This window comes from Bos javanicus, chromosome 2 (assembly GCF_032452875.1).
Source record: "Bos javanicus breed banteng chromosome 2, ARS-OSU_banteng_1.0, whole genome shotgun sequence".
Taxonomy (NCBI): domain Eukaryota; kingdom Metazoa; phylum Chordata; class Mammalia; order Artiodactyla; family Bovidae; genus Bos; species Bos javanicus.
The window spans coordinates 48,421,497-48,433,667 of record NC_083869.1 but is presented as its reverse complement, the minus strand read 5'-3'; the positions used below and the strand labels follow the sequence as shown (position 1 = coordinate 48,433,667).

The following is a 12,171-nucleotide window of genomic DNA, read 5'->3' as shown; positions in this document are numbered from 1 at the left end:
TCAAGCATTACCTGCTCAGGGCACAACTGCCTTTCCATAGTAGTTATTAACATTTGACATATATTTTGCATGTTTATTTTGTTTATTGTCTGTTTTTCCCATAAGAAAGAAAAATCTTGTATAAACTTAATATATATTAAATATTTACTACATATTTCCAGTTCTTAAATCTGTGCCTGACATAAAGAAGGTGTGCGACCTTCTTTATTTGATTCATCAAGTATTTGATGAATGAACAAATGAAGTATATATATAACATTATTTCACAAAAATAAATAAGCATTCAGTTCAGTTCAGTTCAGTCACTCAGTCATGTCCGACTCTTTGCGACCCCATGAATTGCAGCACGCTAGGCCTCCCTGTCCATCACCAACTCCCAGAGTTCATTCAGACTTATGTCCATCGAGTCAGTGATGCCATCCAGCCATCTCATCCTCTGTCGTCCCCTTCTCCTCCTGCCCCCAATCCTTCCCAGCATCAGAGTCTTTTCCAGTGAGTCAACTCTTCGCATGAGGTGGCCAAAGTACTGGAGTTTCAGCTTTAGCATCATTCCTGCCAAAGAAATCCCAGGGCTGATCTCCTTCAGAATGGACTGGTTGGATCTCCTTGCAGTCCAAGGGACTCTCAAGAGTCTTCTCCAACACCACAGTTCAAAAGCATCAATTCTTTGGCACTCAGCTTTCTCCACAGTCCAACTCTCACATCCATACATGACCACAGGAAAAACCATAGCCTTGACTAGACAGACCTTTGTTAACCTCAAATAAATTTAGAAGAATCTTGTGAGTATAGAGTATTATCCATGGGTTAGGCTCCAGGTAGTATTTTACAAGTGTGATGTCAGTAAATTTACATAGCAAGTCCTATGTTATTGGTCTTATTAAACCAACTTATAGGTGAGATATTGTGTAACTAGTCAATAAATGGGGAATATGGGTTCATACTCTGATATGCTGGTCATTCTTTACCCAACATTCCTTTTTAGATTTAAAAAAAAGTCAACACCAACAACAGCAACAAAAAAGATTATTACACCAAAGCTTCATTTAAAAACGGGCAACTAAATGTCTGGTTAGGATTCCAACTGTGTGAAAATTATAAATCCCAGCTTTTCAAAGGAAGAATATTGGGTAGGTCTGGCAAAAGCCTGAGCAGAGATTAGACAGGCAGAACTGAGCATTCAAACAGACAAACAGATTATAGTTAGAGAAACTTCTCTTAAGATGCCATCTTCCCTTCCCTGTTGTGGTCATCACTGAAGTGGCAACAGCCAAAAATGAAAATTAATCCCTTTTTGATTTCAGACAAGAGCAAGAACCATAAATAACATGCCAACTCACTTTCCCACGTTCACGTTAAGATTATTTCTTTCCCTCTTTCCAAAGAGCTGAGACAGGAGTACCACGTCCAGTCCATGTCCATCTAAAAGGATGATGAAGTTCAGGTTGTACAAGGATATTACAAAGGTCAACAATTTGGCAAAGTATTTCAAGTTTGCAGGAGGACATGTGTCATCTACAATGAACATGTACAGCAGGAGAAGCCTATGGTACAAGTGTCCATGTGGGCACTCAGTCTAGCAAGGTGCTTAGCACCAGGCCAAACATGAACAAGGCTGGCAAAAAGAGCTTTGGATGTAAAGCCAAATCTTGCAAAGTAAGAAAGGAAAAGGGCCAAAAAAGGAAGAAATATATGAGAAGATGTGGAAATAAAGTAATCTTATATACAACCTTCATTAATACCTGCTAAAATGAAAACGAAAACAGAAACAAAAAACCCAACTCCCTAACCCAACCAGCCATCCCATACTCCCATTGTGCAAAAGGATGAGAAATTGTTTTATGTTCTTGCCTGCTGATTTGTTGTTATCAGTTTGCACCAGATGACTGAGATAATCCAAGGGTGCCAGAAATAAAATTCGGGATCTTTTTATTAAAGTGGTTTCTTATTTTGGTTGGTCATAAATAGTAAAGAAGGCCTTCCTTTGCCCTTCTGCTGGCCATGTGCAGAAACATGGGGTTGACTTTGCCTCTGATCTTCTCCAACTCTTCTTTTCTCTGAAAGATATTTGAAAACTACTATTTAAAAAAAATAATTCAAAAAAGTCAAAGAAAGAGGATAAAAATCATAGCACACCCCATACACAAGGAAATGTTCTTCTGAAGCATTTGCAAGTTGGTACCAGAAACTTATCAAAACCACCTCAAACGGTAAACTGCTTGTGATTATGAATGACTTTGTTTCTTGCTTCTTGTGCTTTTTGGTTTCCTATTATGCACATGTTAACTTTTAAGAAATAAATGTTATTTTAAAAACCTTAAAAAAAAAAAAAACACCTCAATAAAAGAAACGGTTACATGAATGACTTTTGAATACTGAAACTTCAAGTATGTTAGCAAATCAGAAGACCTGTGAAATAAGTGGATATACTTACTAACATCCTGGATGGTCTCTACATAAACAGATTCTAAAGGGACATTTATATAATTAATTCACATTTGGAGCCAAAAGAAGCTCTGTATTGATTTCAAAGGACAACATCTCTCAACGCACACAGAATAGTGAGTTGTCATTTCTTTGTTTCAATAACCAAATGTGGTTATGGCCAGCTTAGTACTAAGATTTGGGTGATAGCTGCAGCTGTCTAGAAACTATCTCTAAAAGGTAGGTGCCAATATCCCAGCAAGCACTTTAAGAAGACTTCAAGTTGTATTTATCTGATCTAAGATTGAATGATATATATAGAGGAAAGAATGTTGGCAGGAATTTAGCAGTCAGAAGTCTGTGTTTCCTTGCAAAAGACAGTTGGACAATTCCTTTAAAGAGAGCAAGCTATTACTCAAAACTCAAACATTTGCTTCTCCATTTACCAGTGAAAATTGTATCCTATTGTCAGATACAATGTGTGTTATTATTAAAAATTACATGTCCCTCCTAAATAGCTGAGTTCACCTACATATTTGAGTTAACATATCGACCAAAGAGAACAGGGTTGGCCACAAAGTCAATGAAAGTCAAATAAAAGGCCAAACTAAACAGATGAGACACCATGCCCTAAAGATCAACAGAGGAGATCATTGTTAGGTAAGAAGGGTTTAGTCAATTCAGCAAGGAGAATTTGCCATGCCCATCACAAAGCAACTCATTTAAACTACTTAAACACAAATTCTACTGCAAGACTTGTGGGCAGTTAGTTGAATACAACTGGGTTTTTTTCTTTACCATATTGTATTAAACTACATTGAATCTTATGTGGATATCCTAGAGATATCTTTGAAATTTTTGGTAATAACAATGGTGGCAACAAATCAGTAGCTTTATATTAGTTAACTTTTTCAACTATCTAATTGAAAAAATTAATTAATTTCAATATTTAAATTTATATTTAATTGTGAGATGTGATATTTAAATGTAAGATGTAATGATAATTATGAAGTAATGAACTATTTGTTTTAAAGCAATCCTTATTCCAGTATATTCTTCCTAAAATGATTCTACAGCTTTTGAATACTGGGCATTATCTGAACTGGTCTAGAGTATCAAAGACATGCCCGGAAAATCCCATGGATGGAGGAGCCTGGTAGGCTGCAGTCCATGGGGTCACTAAGAGCCGGACACGACTGAGCGACTTCACTTTCACTTTCCACTTTCATGCATTGGAGAAGGAAATGGCAACCCACTCCAGTGTTCTTGCCTGGAGAATCCCATGGACGGAGAAGCCTAGTAGGCTGCAGTCCATGGTGTCACACAGAGTCGGACATGACTGAAGCGACTTAGTAGTAGTAGTGGTAGAGTATCAAAGAGTCCACACCCTGTCCATATTTGTCCTTCCTGAGATTTGTCAGAAAGAACTTCTATCCACTAAACTGAAAAGCACAATTTCTTCTTCTCTGTAGCATCCATTAGGATTCATTCTGCTAAATATTATAATTAAATACCTGGAAAACCCAAGAGACTCAACCAAAAAGCTATTTAGCCAAGTAGTGAGGCACAAAATTAATATACAAAAGACAACAAATGGCATGAATATACAATGGATTCAAGCACTCATTTAAAAAAGAAAAGATGAAAGCTACATTAATAAACTTAATAAGAAATGTTAAAACACAACTGAAAACATACAAGAAGTTTTGTACAAAGGGAAGATGTGCCTAGTTGGTAAATACCAAAGGATGTCAATTCTTTCTGAGTTAATTTATAATTTCAACATGAGCCCAATAAGAAAAATATTGACAGTGAGGTTTTTAACACAAGGCAAAATTATCATAAAGTTTATATGGAAAAATAATTAATCAGAAATAGGCAGAAAACTGAGGGCTAAAGGGCAATTAGGGCAAATTAGCACTATCAGATTTGTTGTTGTTCACTCATTCAGTCACGTCTGACTCCTTGTGAACCCATGGTCTGCAGCACGCCAGGTTTCCGGGTCCATCACCAACTCCCAGAGTTTGCTCAAACTCATGTCCATTGAGTTGGTGATGCCATCCAACCATCTAATCCTCTGTCGTCCCCTTCTCCTCCTGCCTTCAATATTTCCCAGCATCAGGATCTTTTCCAGGGAGTTGGCTCTTCACATCAGGTGTCCAGGGTATTGGAGTTTCAGCTTCAGCATCAGTCCTTCCAATGAATATTCAGGACTGATTTCCTTTAGGATGGACTGGCCTTTTCACCTTGCTGTCCAAGGGATTCCCAGGGGTCTTCTCCAACACCACAATTCAAAAGCATCAATTCTTTGGCGCTCAGCTTTCTTTATAGTCCAACTCTCACAACCATACATGAATACTGGAAAAAACATAGCTTTGACTATGTGGACCTTTGTCAGCAAAGTAATGTCTCTGCTTTTGAATACGCTGTCTAGGTTTGTCATAGCTTTTCTTCCAAGAAGCAAGCATCTTTTAATTTCATGGCTGCAGTCGCTGTCTGCAGTGATTTTGGAGCGCAGGGAAATAAAGTCTCTCACTGTTTCCATTGTTTCTCCATCTATTTGCCTTGAAGTGGTGGGACCGGATGCCATGATTTTCTTTTCTCTTTTTTTTGAATGTTGAGTTTTAAGCCAGCTTTTTCACTCTCCTCTTTCACCTTCATCAAGGACTCCTTAGTTCCTCTTCACTTTCTGCCATAAGGGTGGTGTCATCTGCATATCTGAGGGTATTGATACTTCCCCCAGCAATCTTGACTCCACCTTGAGCTTCATCCAGCCCAGCGTTTCACATGATGTACTCTGCATATAAGTTAAATAAGCAGGGTGACACTATACAGCCTTGACATACTCCTTTCCTAATTTTGAACCAGTCCATCACTCCATGTCCAGTTCTAACTGTTGCTTCTTGACCTGCACACAGATTTTTCATGAGACTGGTAAGGTGATCTGGTATTCTCATCTCTTGAAGAATTTTCCATAGTTTGTTGTGATCCACACAGTCAAAGGTTTTACAGTAGTCAATGAAGCAGAAGTAGATGTTTTTCTGGAATTCCGTTGATTTTTCTACAATCCGAAGGATGTTGGCAGTTTGATTTCTGGTTCCTCTGCCTTTTCTAAATCCAGCACTATCAGATATTAAAACACAAAGACCTGAACACTGAAACAGTGTGGTACTAATTAATCATTACACAAAATGACTGATAAATATCACACAAAATTCAAAACTAATTCCAAATGCATACTGCGATTATGAAAATTATGGCATTTCTAACCAGTGGGGAAGAGGTAAACACCTCAATAAATGATGGCCAACGGCCTGCGAGGAAAAGATCTTGGATTCTGAGCACATACCATTACTCTAGTAAAACCAGGACAAATTTCAAATGAATGAAAGATGTTCCTACAAAATAGTGAGAGCATATAATATTAGAAGAAGTTACAGAAGTTATATTTGAGTATTTCAGTGGAGAAGATCTTTATGACTCAAAATCTATAACCCATGAAAGAGAATAATAAATTTAACAATATATAAAACTATAAACAATGTCAGATAGTAAATTACAAACAGAAACTCATATCATAGACAAATAATCTCCTTAACATGTGAAGAACTATTGGATACCAATAAAAGACCAACAATGTAATAGAAAATAGGCATAAATACCAGGTGGTGCTAGTCATAAAGAACCCACCTGTTGATGCAGGAGATGTCAGAGATGCAGGTTCAGTCCCTGGGTTGGGAAGATCCGCTGGAGGAGGGCATGGCAACCCACTCCAGAATCCCATAGAGAATCACAAAGAGTCAGACATGACTGAAGTGACTTAGCATTCATGCATGGAACTCTGTGTATGTGTGTGTAAGCGTTATGTAAATGATGGACAGGGTGAGAGCAAAACTTTTCACTGTATACCTTTATTTATATATATATATATATATATATATATTTTAATTTGAACTATCTGAACATATGACATTTTATGTCACAGGACCAGGAAAAGATTTTGATACCCAAGAGGAGCTATTCCTTTAGGGCCCTCATCATAAGCAACCATTTGCTGCTGCGGAGTGGAAAGTCAATTGAAACTGTCTCCTAACAACAGTCAACAAATGGGACTACATCAAACTAAAAAGCTTATGCATGGCAAAAGAAACCATCAACAAAACAAAAGGGAAACCTATTGAATGGGAGAAGATATTTGCAAACAATATATCCTATAAAAGACTGATATCCAAAATATACAAAGAACTGATACAGCTCAATATAAAAAAAACAGCAATTGACAAATGGACAGAGGACCTGAATAGACATTTTCCAAAGACAGACAGATGGTCAACAGGCACATGAAAAGATGCTCAGCGTGCTAATAATCAGGAAAATACAAACCAAAATGACAATAAGATGCCACTGCAGGCCTGTCACAATCACTATTATCAAAAAGACGACAAATAACAATTCTTAGGGAGGATGTGAAGAAAAGGGAACATTAATGTACTGTTGGTAGGAATGTAAGTTAGTATAGTCTCTGTGGAAAACAGTATTGAGGTTCTTCAAAAAATTAAAAATGCAACTGCCAGCAATTCCAGCTCTTAGTTATTTATTTGAAGAAAATAAAAACACTAATTCAAAAAGATATGGACCCCCATGTTTGTTGCAGCATTGAGTACAATAGCCAAGATTTGGAAACAACCTAAATGTTCACCAGTAGATGAATAGACAATTAAGATGTGGTATATATACAATGGAATATTACTCAACAGTTAAAAAAAAAAAAAAGAAATCATTCCATTTGCAACAACTTGGATAGACCTAGACAGTATTATGCCAAGTGAAGTAAGTCAGTCAAAGGAAGCAAATACTGTATAATTTCACTTATGTGTGGAATATAAAAACAGAATGAAAGAATAAAACAAAAACAGACTCATATATACAGAAAACAAACCGATGGTTGCCAGAGGGGGTGAGGGGCGAAGGATGGGAAAAATAGGTCAGAGGGATTAATAGGTACAAACTACTAGTTATAAAATAAATGTTATGGGGATGTAATATACAGCATAGGGATTATAGTCAATACTGTTATAATAACTTTGTATGGTGAGAGATGGTTACTAGATTTACAGTGATCATTTCATGACATATATAAATATGGAAACACTGTTTTATTCCTGAAAGTAATATAATATTATGTGTCAATGATGATTCAATTAAAAAACAAAAAACCCACCAAATTAACAGGCAAATAAATAAAACTATCTTCTTCATTGCCAGTGGTCTCTTTCTACTAAAAAGTACACCATCAAAGCTACACATTAGACAGAGAACCAAGTAGAATACATGTTTTACTTACTTCTGTTCCTTTTCCTAAGAGTAAGGGAATTATGCCCAAATATAGTGTATCTTCCTTTAAATCTTTCTCTTCTTTTTAATCTTTTCTAAACATACAAAAAGAAAAGAAAAACCCCAAAAACAAAACAACCTCAAAAAGCCAAAGGAAAAAAAAAATGGCCATTCAATATTTTCCTTGTCTTCATATATCCAGGCTGCCATAACAAAATGTCACAGACTGGGCTGCTTATAAACAACAGAAATAATTTATTTCTCATGTTTTGGAGCCTGGAAGTCCAAGATCAGAAAGCCAACCTGACTGGTTGAGGATCCTTTCTGGATCACAGACTTTTCATTGTATCTTCATGTGGAGAAAGGGGCTGAGGATATCTCTGGAACCTCTTTTAAAAAGGATACTAAGCTCAGTCAGTAAAGAATCTGCCTGCATTGGAGGAGACCCGGGTTCGATCCCTGGGTTGGGAAGCTCCCCTGGAGAAGGAAATGGCAACCCACTCCAGTATCCTTGCCTGGAAAATCTCATGGACAGAGGAGCCTGGTGGACTGCAGTCCATGGGGTCGCAAAGAGTCGGACACGACTGAGCGACTAACAAACGGGAACACTAATGCCATTCATTATGTTAAGGCTCCACCCTTATGTTATGTTAAGGGCTCCACCCTCAACTTAAGACCTCCCAAAAGGAAGTGGAAAAACTCTCTTTCAAACTGAATTTAAGAGAGTCTCTTTGTACTTAAACTTTACCTTCTATTTGTCACCTCTGATTTCACGCCCTGTTTTCACACTAACATTTTACCAACTTTCAAGGTCATTTCTCTCTTGGCCTTAGGATATTATTCACCTAATTCAGCTCCCTATGAGTTTAACAGTATGCTCTGAATTCTTTTATCATCAATAAGGATATGAAGGAAACCATCCTCATGGCAGGTTTCCACTCATTATCATTTGATTCACTGTCATTGTATGAATCACTGGAAACTCAGTGATGGCTAAGTACTGTTTGTAACTTTGTCAAATTCTTCCATTACCCAGAGGTGGTTTAAACCAGACAACTTTAGCTCTTTGGAAGCTTCTTCTCTCTTACTGCTGTGATGCTGTAGCTTTTACTACTTTCTCATAAATAGATATCTGCAGACCCTAAGCTGCCTATATTGAAACTGATTCAATCTTTTGTCCAGAGGTTTCACTGAAGAATACAGTGTAGGGTAACTATGACAACACTGGTATAATAAAAGAAAAGCAAACTCCAATAATCTAGAATTTCCTTCAGCCATTGTTTCCAGGGAGAACCTTTAAGACATTTTATGTTGCAACTTGCTTTATATGGTAACAATAATATGAAAGAGATATTCCTGAAATTAAAAGAACTGTATTCAATTTTTTTCCCTCTCACTTTTTCCACCTGTGTTTTAGTTTGCTTTCAGTACTAGAGTTAGAATAAAAAGCAAATTGGTCATGGGAGATAATCTTTGAAAAAGCAATTTTCAGTACAGTGGCCAAAAATATTTTTAAAAAATAGCTATAGTAATTGTAGAAGTTGGGTGATGGATATGTGAGAGTTCAATACAATATTCCTCTCCTTTGGTGTATTTTGAACATTTTCTATAACAAAAAAATTAAAATAAGTAAACCTTTAAGTGCATTCTCAGTCTCTTTTTGCTGTGGTACATCATATCAGATATCCTATAAACTACCCTTGGCATCATCCTCCAAATTGGATCTATGTCCAGAGAGAGATATTAAAGTATAATTGAGGTGAAATGTACTATTACTTTACTGTAGTTAATAATTTGATGAGAAAAGTAGAGATAATAGCAAAATGGTGGTAATTCCTGAAAGCTGGAAACTGGGGGCCATTCAAGTAGGTCATTGATGTTGTTTGCATATGTTCAGAGGAGGAAAGAGGGGAACATAGTGTGGATAACACAAGGGTGATATGAGGAAATAAGATTTTTTAAAAACTCTAGGTCCAGATGGCAAAGAATATAGAAAAAGAAGCTGAAGAACAAACTTAGGAAGGGCTGATAATGAAAAGCTGAGCTCAGGCAATCTCTGCATATTATCACATATCCAGAATAAAGGAAAGAAGGCTATCATGGGATCCCTGTGAGTGTGATCCCAATGACCCTGAACACACTGAACATTCAGATGCCTGCAAGGACTGCAGTTTTAGCCTGAAACTGATCCAGGCAGAAAAGGACCCTGCACCTTCAAGGATATGGTTTTCCAAAGAGGTTTATCCTCCCTCAGCTTGAGAATGGGGGTAGACTGAACTAGAAAGAAAAGGCATCGATTTCAGTGGTTTGACTCAAGGAGAGAGCAATAAATGAAAGAATTGAGACAGCTTAGGAGAGGTGGCTTAGTGTTTTCAGACTGTACTAAGCTAATGAGGCAATATTTTCATCAGTACCTCGCTTCATCTATTTATATGTTTTTATTTTTTTAGCTGAATTTGTCCAAACAATTAGTAATACCAGATGTGGAACTGAACAGATTGGGTATACTGTATTTTGGTAGATATAATGGGAAAGGTATACTTTAGAGCAGGAAAAGGGTTATCCGGCTATAGAGAAATATTTAGAGGAGAAATCTCTTGCCCCACTCTTGAATCTTTAAGAGTTTGAGAAGGCAAGTTTTTGTTCAAGATAAGGGTAGAGAAAATCCAGCTAAAGTTGCTTTCTGTTTGGGATCTGAATGGCATTTCATCAGCCATTTGGAATTTAATTGCAAAGCATAAATAAATTTCTCAAGCCCCTTATTCTCTTTATAATAGCCTTTTCTCATTTGTGTGCTATTCTTCATTTGCCTGAAAGCAAATTAAGGCTTTTTAGTAGCTATCCACAAATGCAGAGCAACTTCATAGGTCTGGCTTTATTTATTATTCTCATTTGAGATTTCAGAATTTATGTTGAGAATATACGTAAGAAACTAGCCAAAGATGCAAAGGTAGCTGGCATGCCTATTACTTAAGAAAATGTGATTAAATTCAAAATCTCCTTCACAAAACTAATGACCTTTAGTGGAGACAAATGCATATTCAGTTCAGTTCAGTCGCTCAGTCATGTCTGATTTTTTGCGACCCCATCAACTGCAGCCTGCCAGACCTCCCTGTCCATCACCAAATCCCAGAGTCCACCCAAACCCATGTCCATCGAGTTGGTGATGCCATCCAAGCATCTTATCCTCTGTCGTCCCCTTCTCCTCCTGCTCTCAATCTTTCCCACATCAGGGTCTTTTCCAATGAGTCAGCTCTTCTCATCAGGTGACCAAAGTGTTGGACTTTCAGCTTCAACATCAGTCCTTTCAATGAACACCCAGGACTGATCTCTTTTAGGATGGACTGGTTGGATCTGCTTGCAGTCCAAGGGACTCTCAAGAGTCTTCTCCAACACCACAGTTCAAAAGCATCAGTGCTTCGGCACTCAGCTGTCTTTATATTCAAACTCTTTCATCCATACATGACCACTGGAAAAACCATAGCCTTGACTAGACGGACCTTTGTTGCCAAAGTAATGTCTCTGCTTTTTAATATGCTGACTAGGTTGGTCATAACTTTCCTTCCAAGGAGTAAGCGTCTTTTAATTTCATGGCTGCAATCACCATCTGCAGTGATTTTGGAGCCCAGAAAAATAAAGTCAGCCATTGTTTCTACTGTTTCCCCATCTATTTGCCATGAAATGATGGAACCGGATGCCATGATCTTAGTTTTCTGAATGTTAATCTTTAAACCAACTTTTTCACTCTCCTCTTTCACTTTCATCAAGAGACTCTTTAGTTCCTCTTCACTTTCTGCCATAAGGGTGGTGTCATCTGCATATCTGAGATTACTGATATTTCTCCCAGCAATCTTGATTCCAGCTTGTGCTTCATCCAGCCCAGCGTTTCTCATGATGTACTCTGCATATAAGTTAAATAAGCAGGGTGACAATATATAGCCTTGACATACTCTTTTTCCTATTTGGAACCAGTCTGTTGTTCCATGTCCAGTTCTAACTGTTGCTTCCTGACCTGCATATAGGTTTCTCAAGAGGCAGGTCAGGTGGTCTGGTATTCCCATCTCTTTAAGAATTTTCCACAGTTTATTGTGATCCACACAGTCACGTGAGTTTGAGTGAACTCCAGGAGACGGTGATGGACAGGGAGGCCTGGCGTGCTGACATTCATTGGGTCGCAAAAGTTGGACACGACTGAGCGACTGAATGAACTGAACTGACCACAGTCAAAGGCTTTTTCAGTGATCCAGCAGATATTGACAATTTGATCTCTGGTTCCTCTGCCTTTTCTAAAATCAGCTTGAACGTCTGGAAGTTCATGGTTCACTTATTGCTGAAGCCTGGCTTGGAGAATTTTAAGCATTACTTTACTAGTGTGTGAGATGAGTGCAATTGTGCGGTAGTTTGAGTATTCAT

The 12,171-nt window shown here is 37.7% G+C and overlaps 1 pseudogene; it reads left to right on the top strand.

Moving 5' to 3' along the window:
• The first annotated feature begins 1,276 nt into the window (after window positions 1-1,276).
• LOC133235572 (large ribosomal subunit protein uL24-like) lies at window positions 1,277-1,827 on the top strand (annotated as a pseudogene).
• The last annotated feature ends 10,344 nt before the right edge of the window (window positions 1,828-12,171 follow it).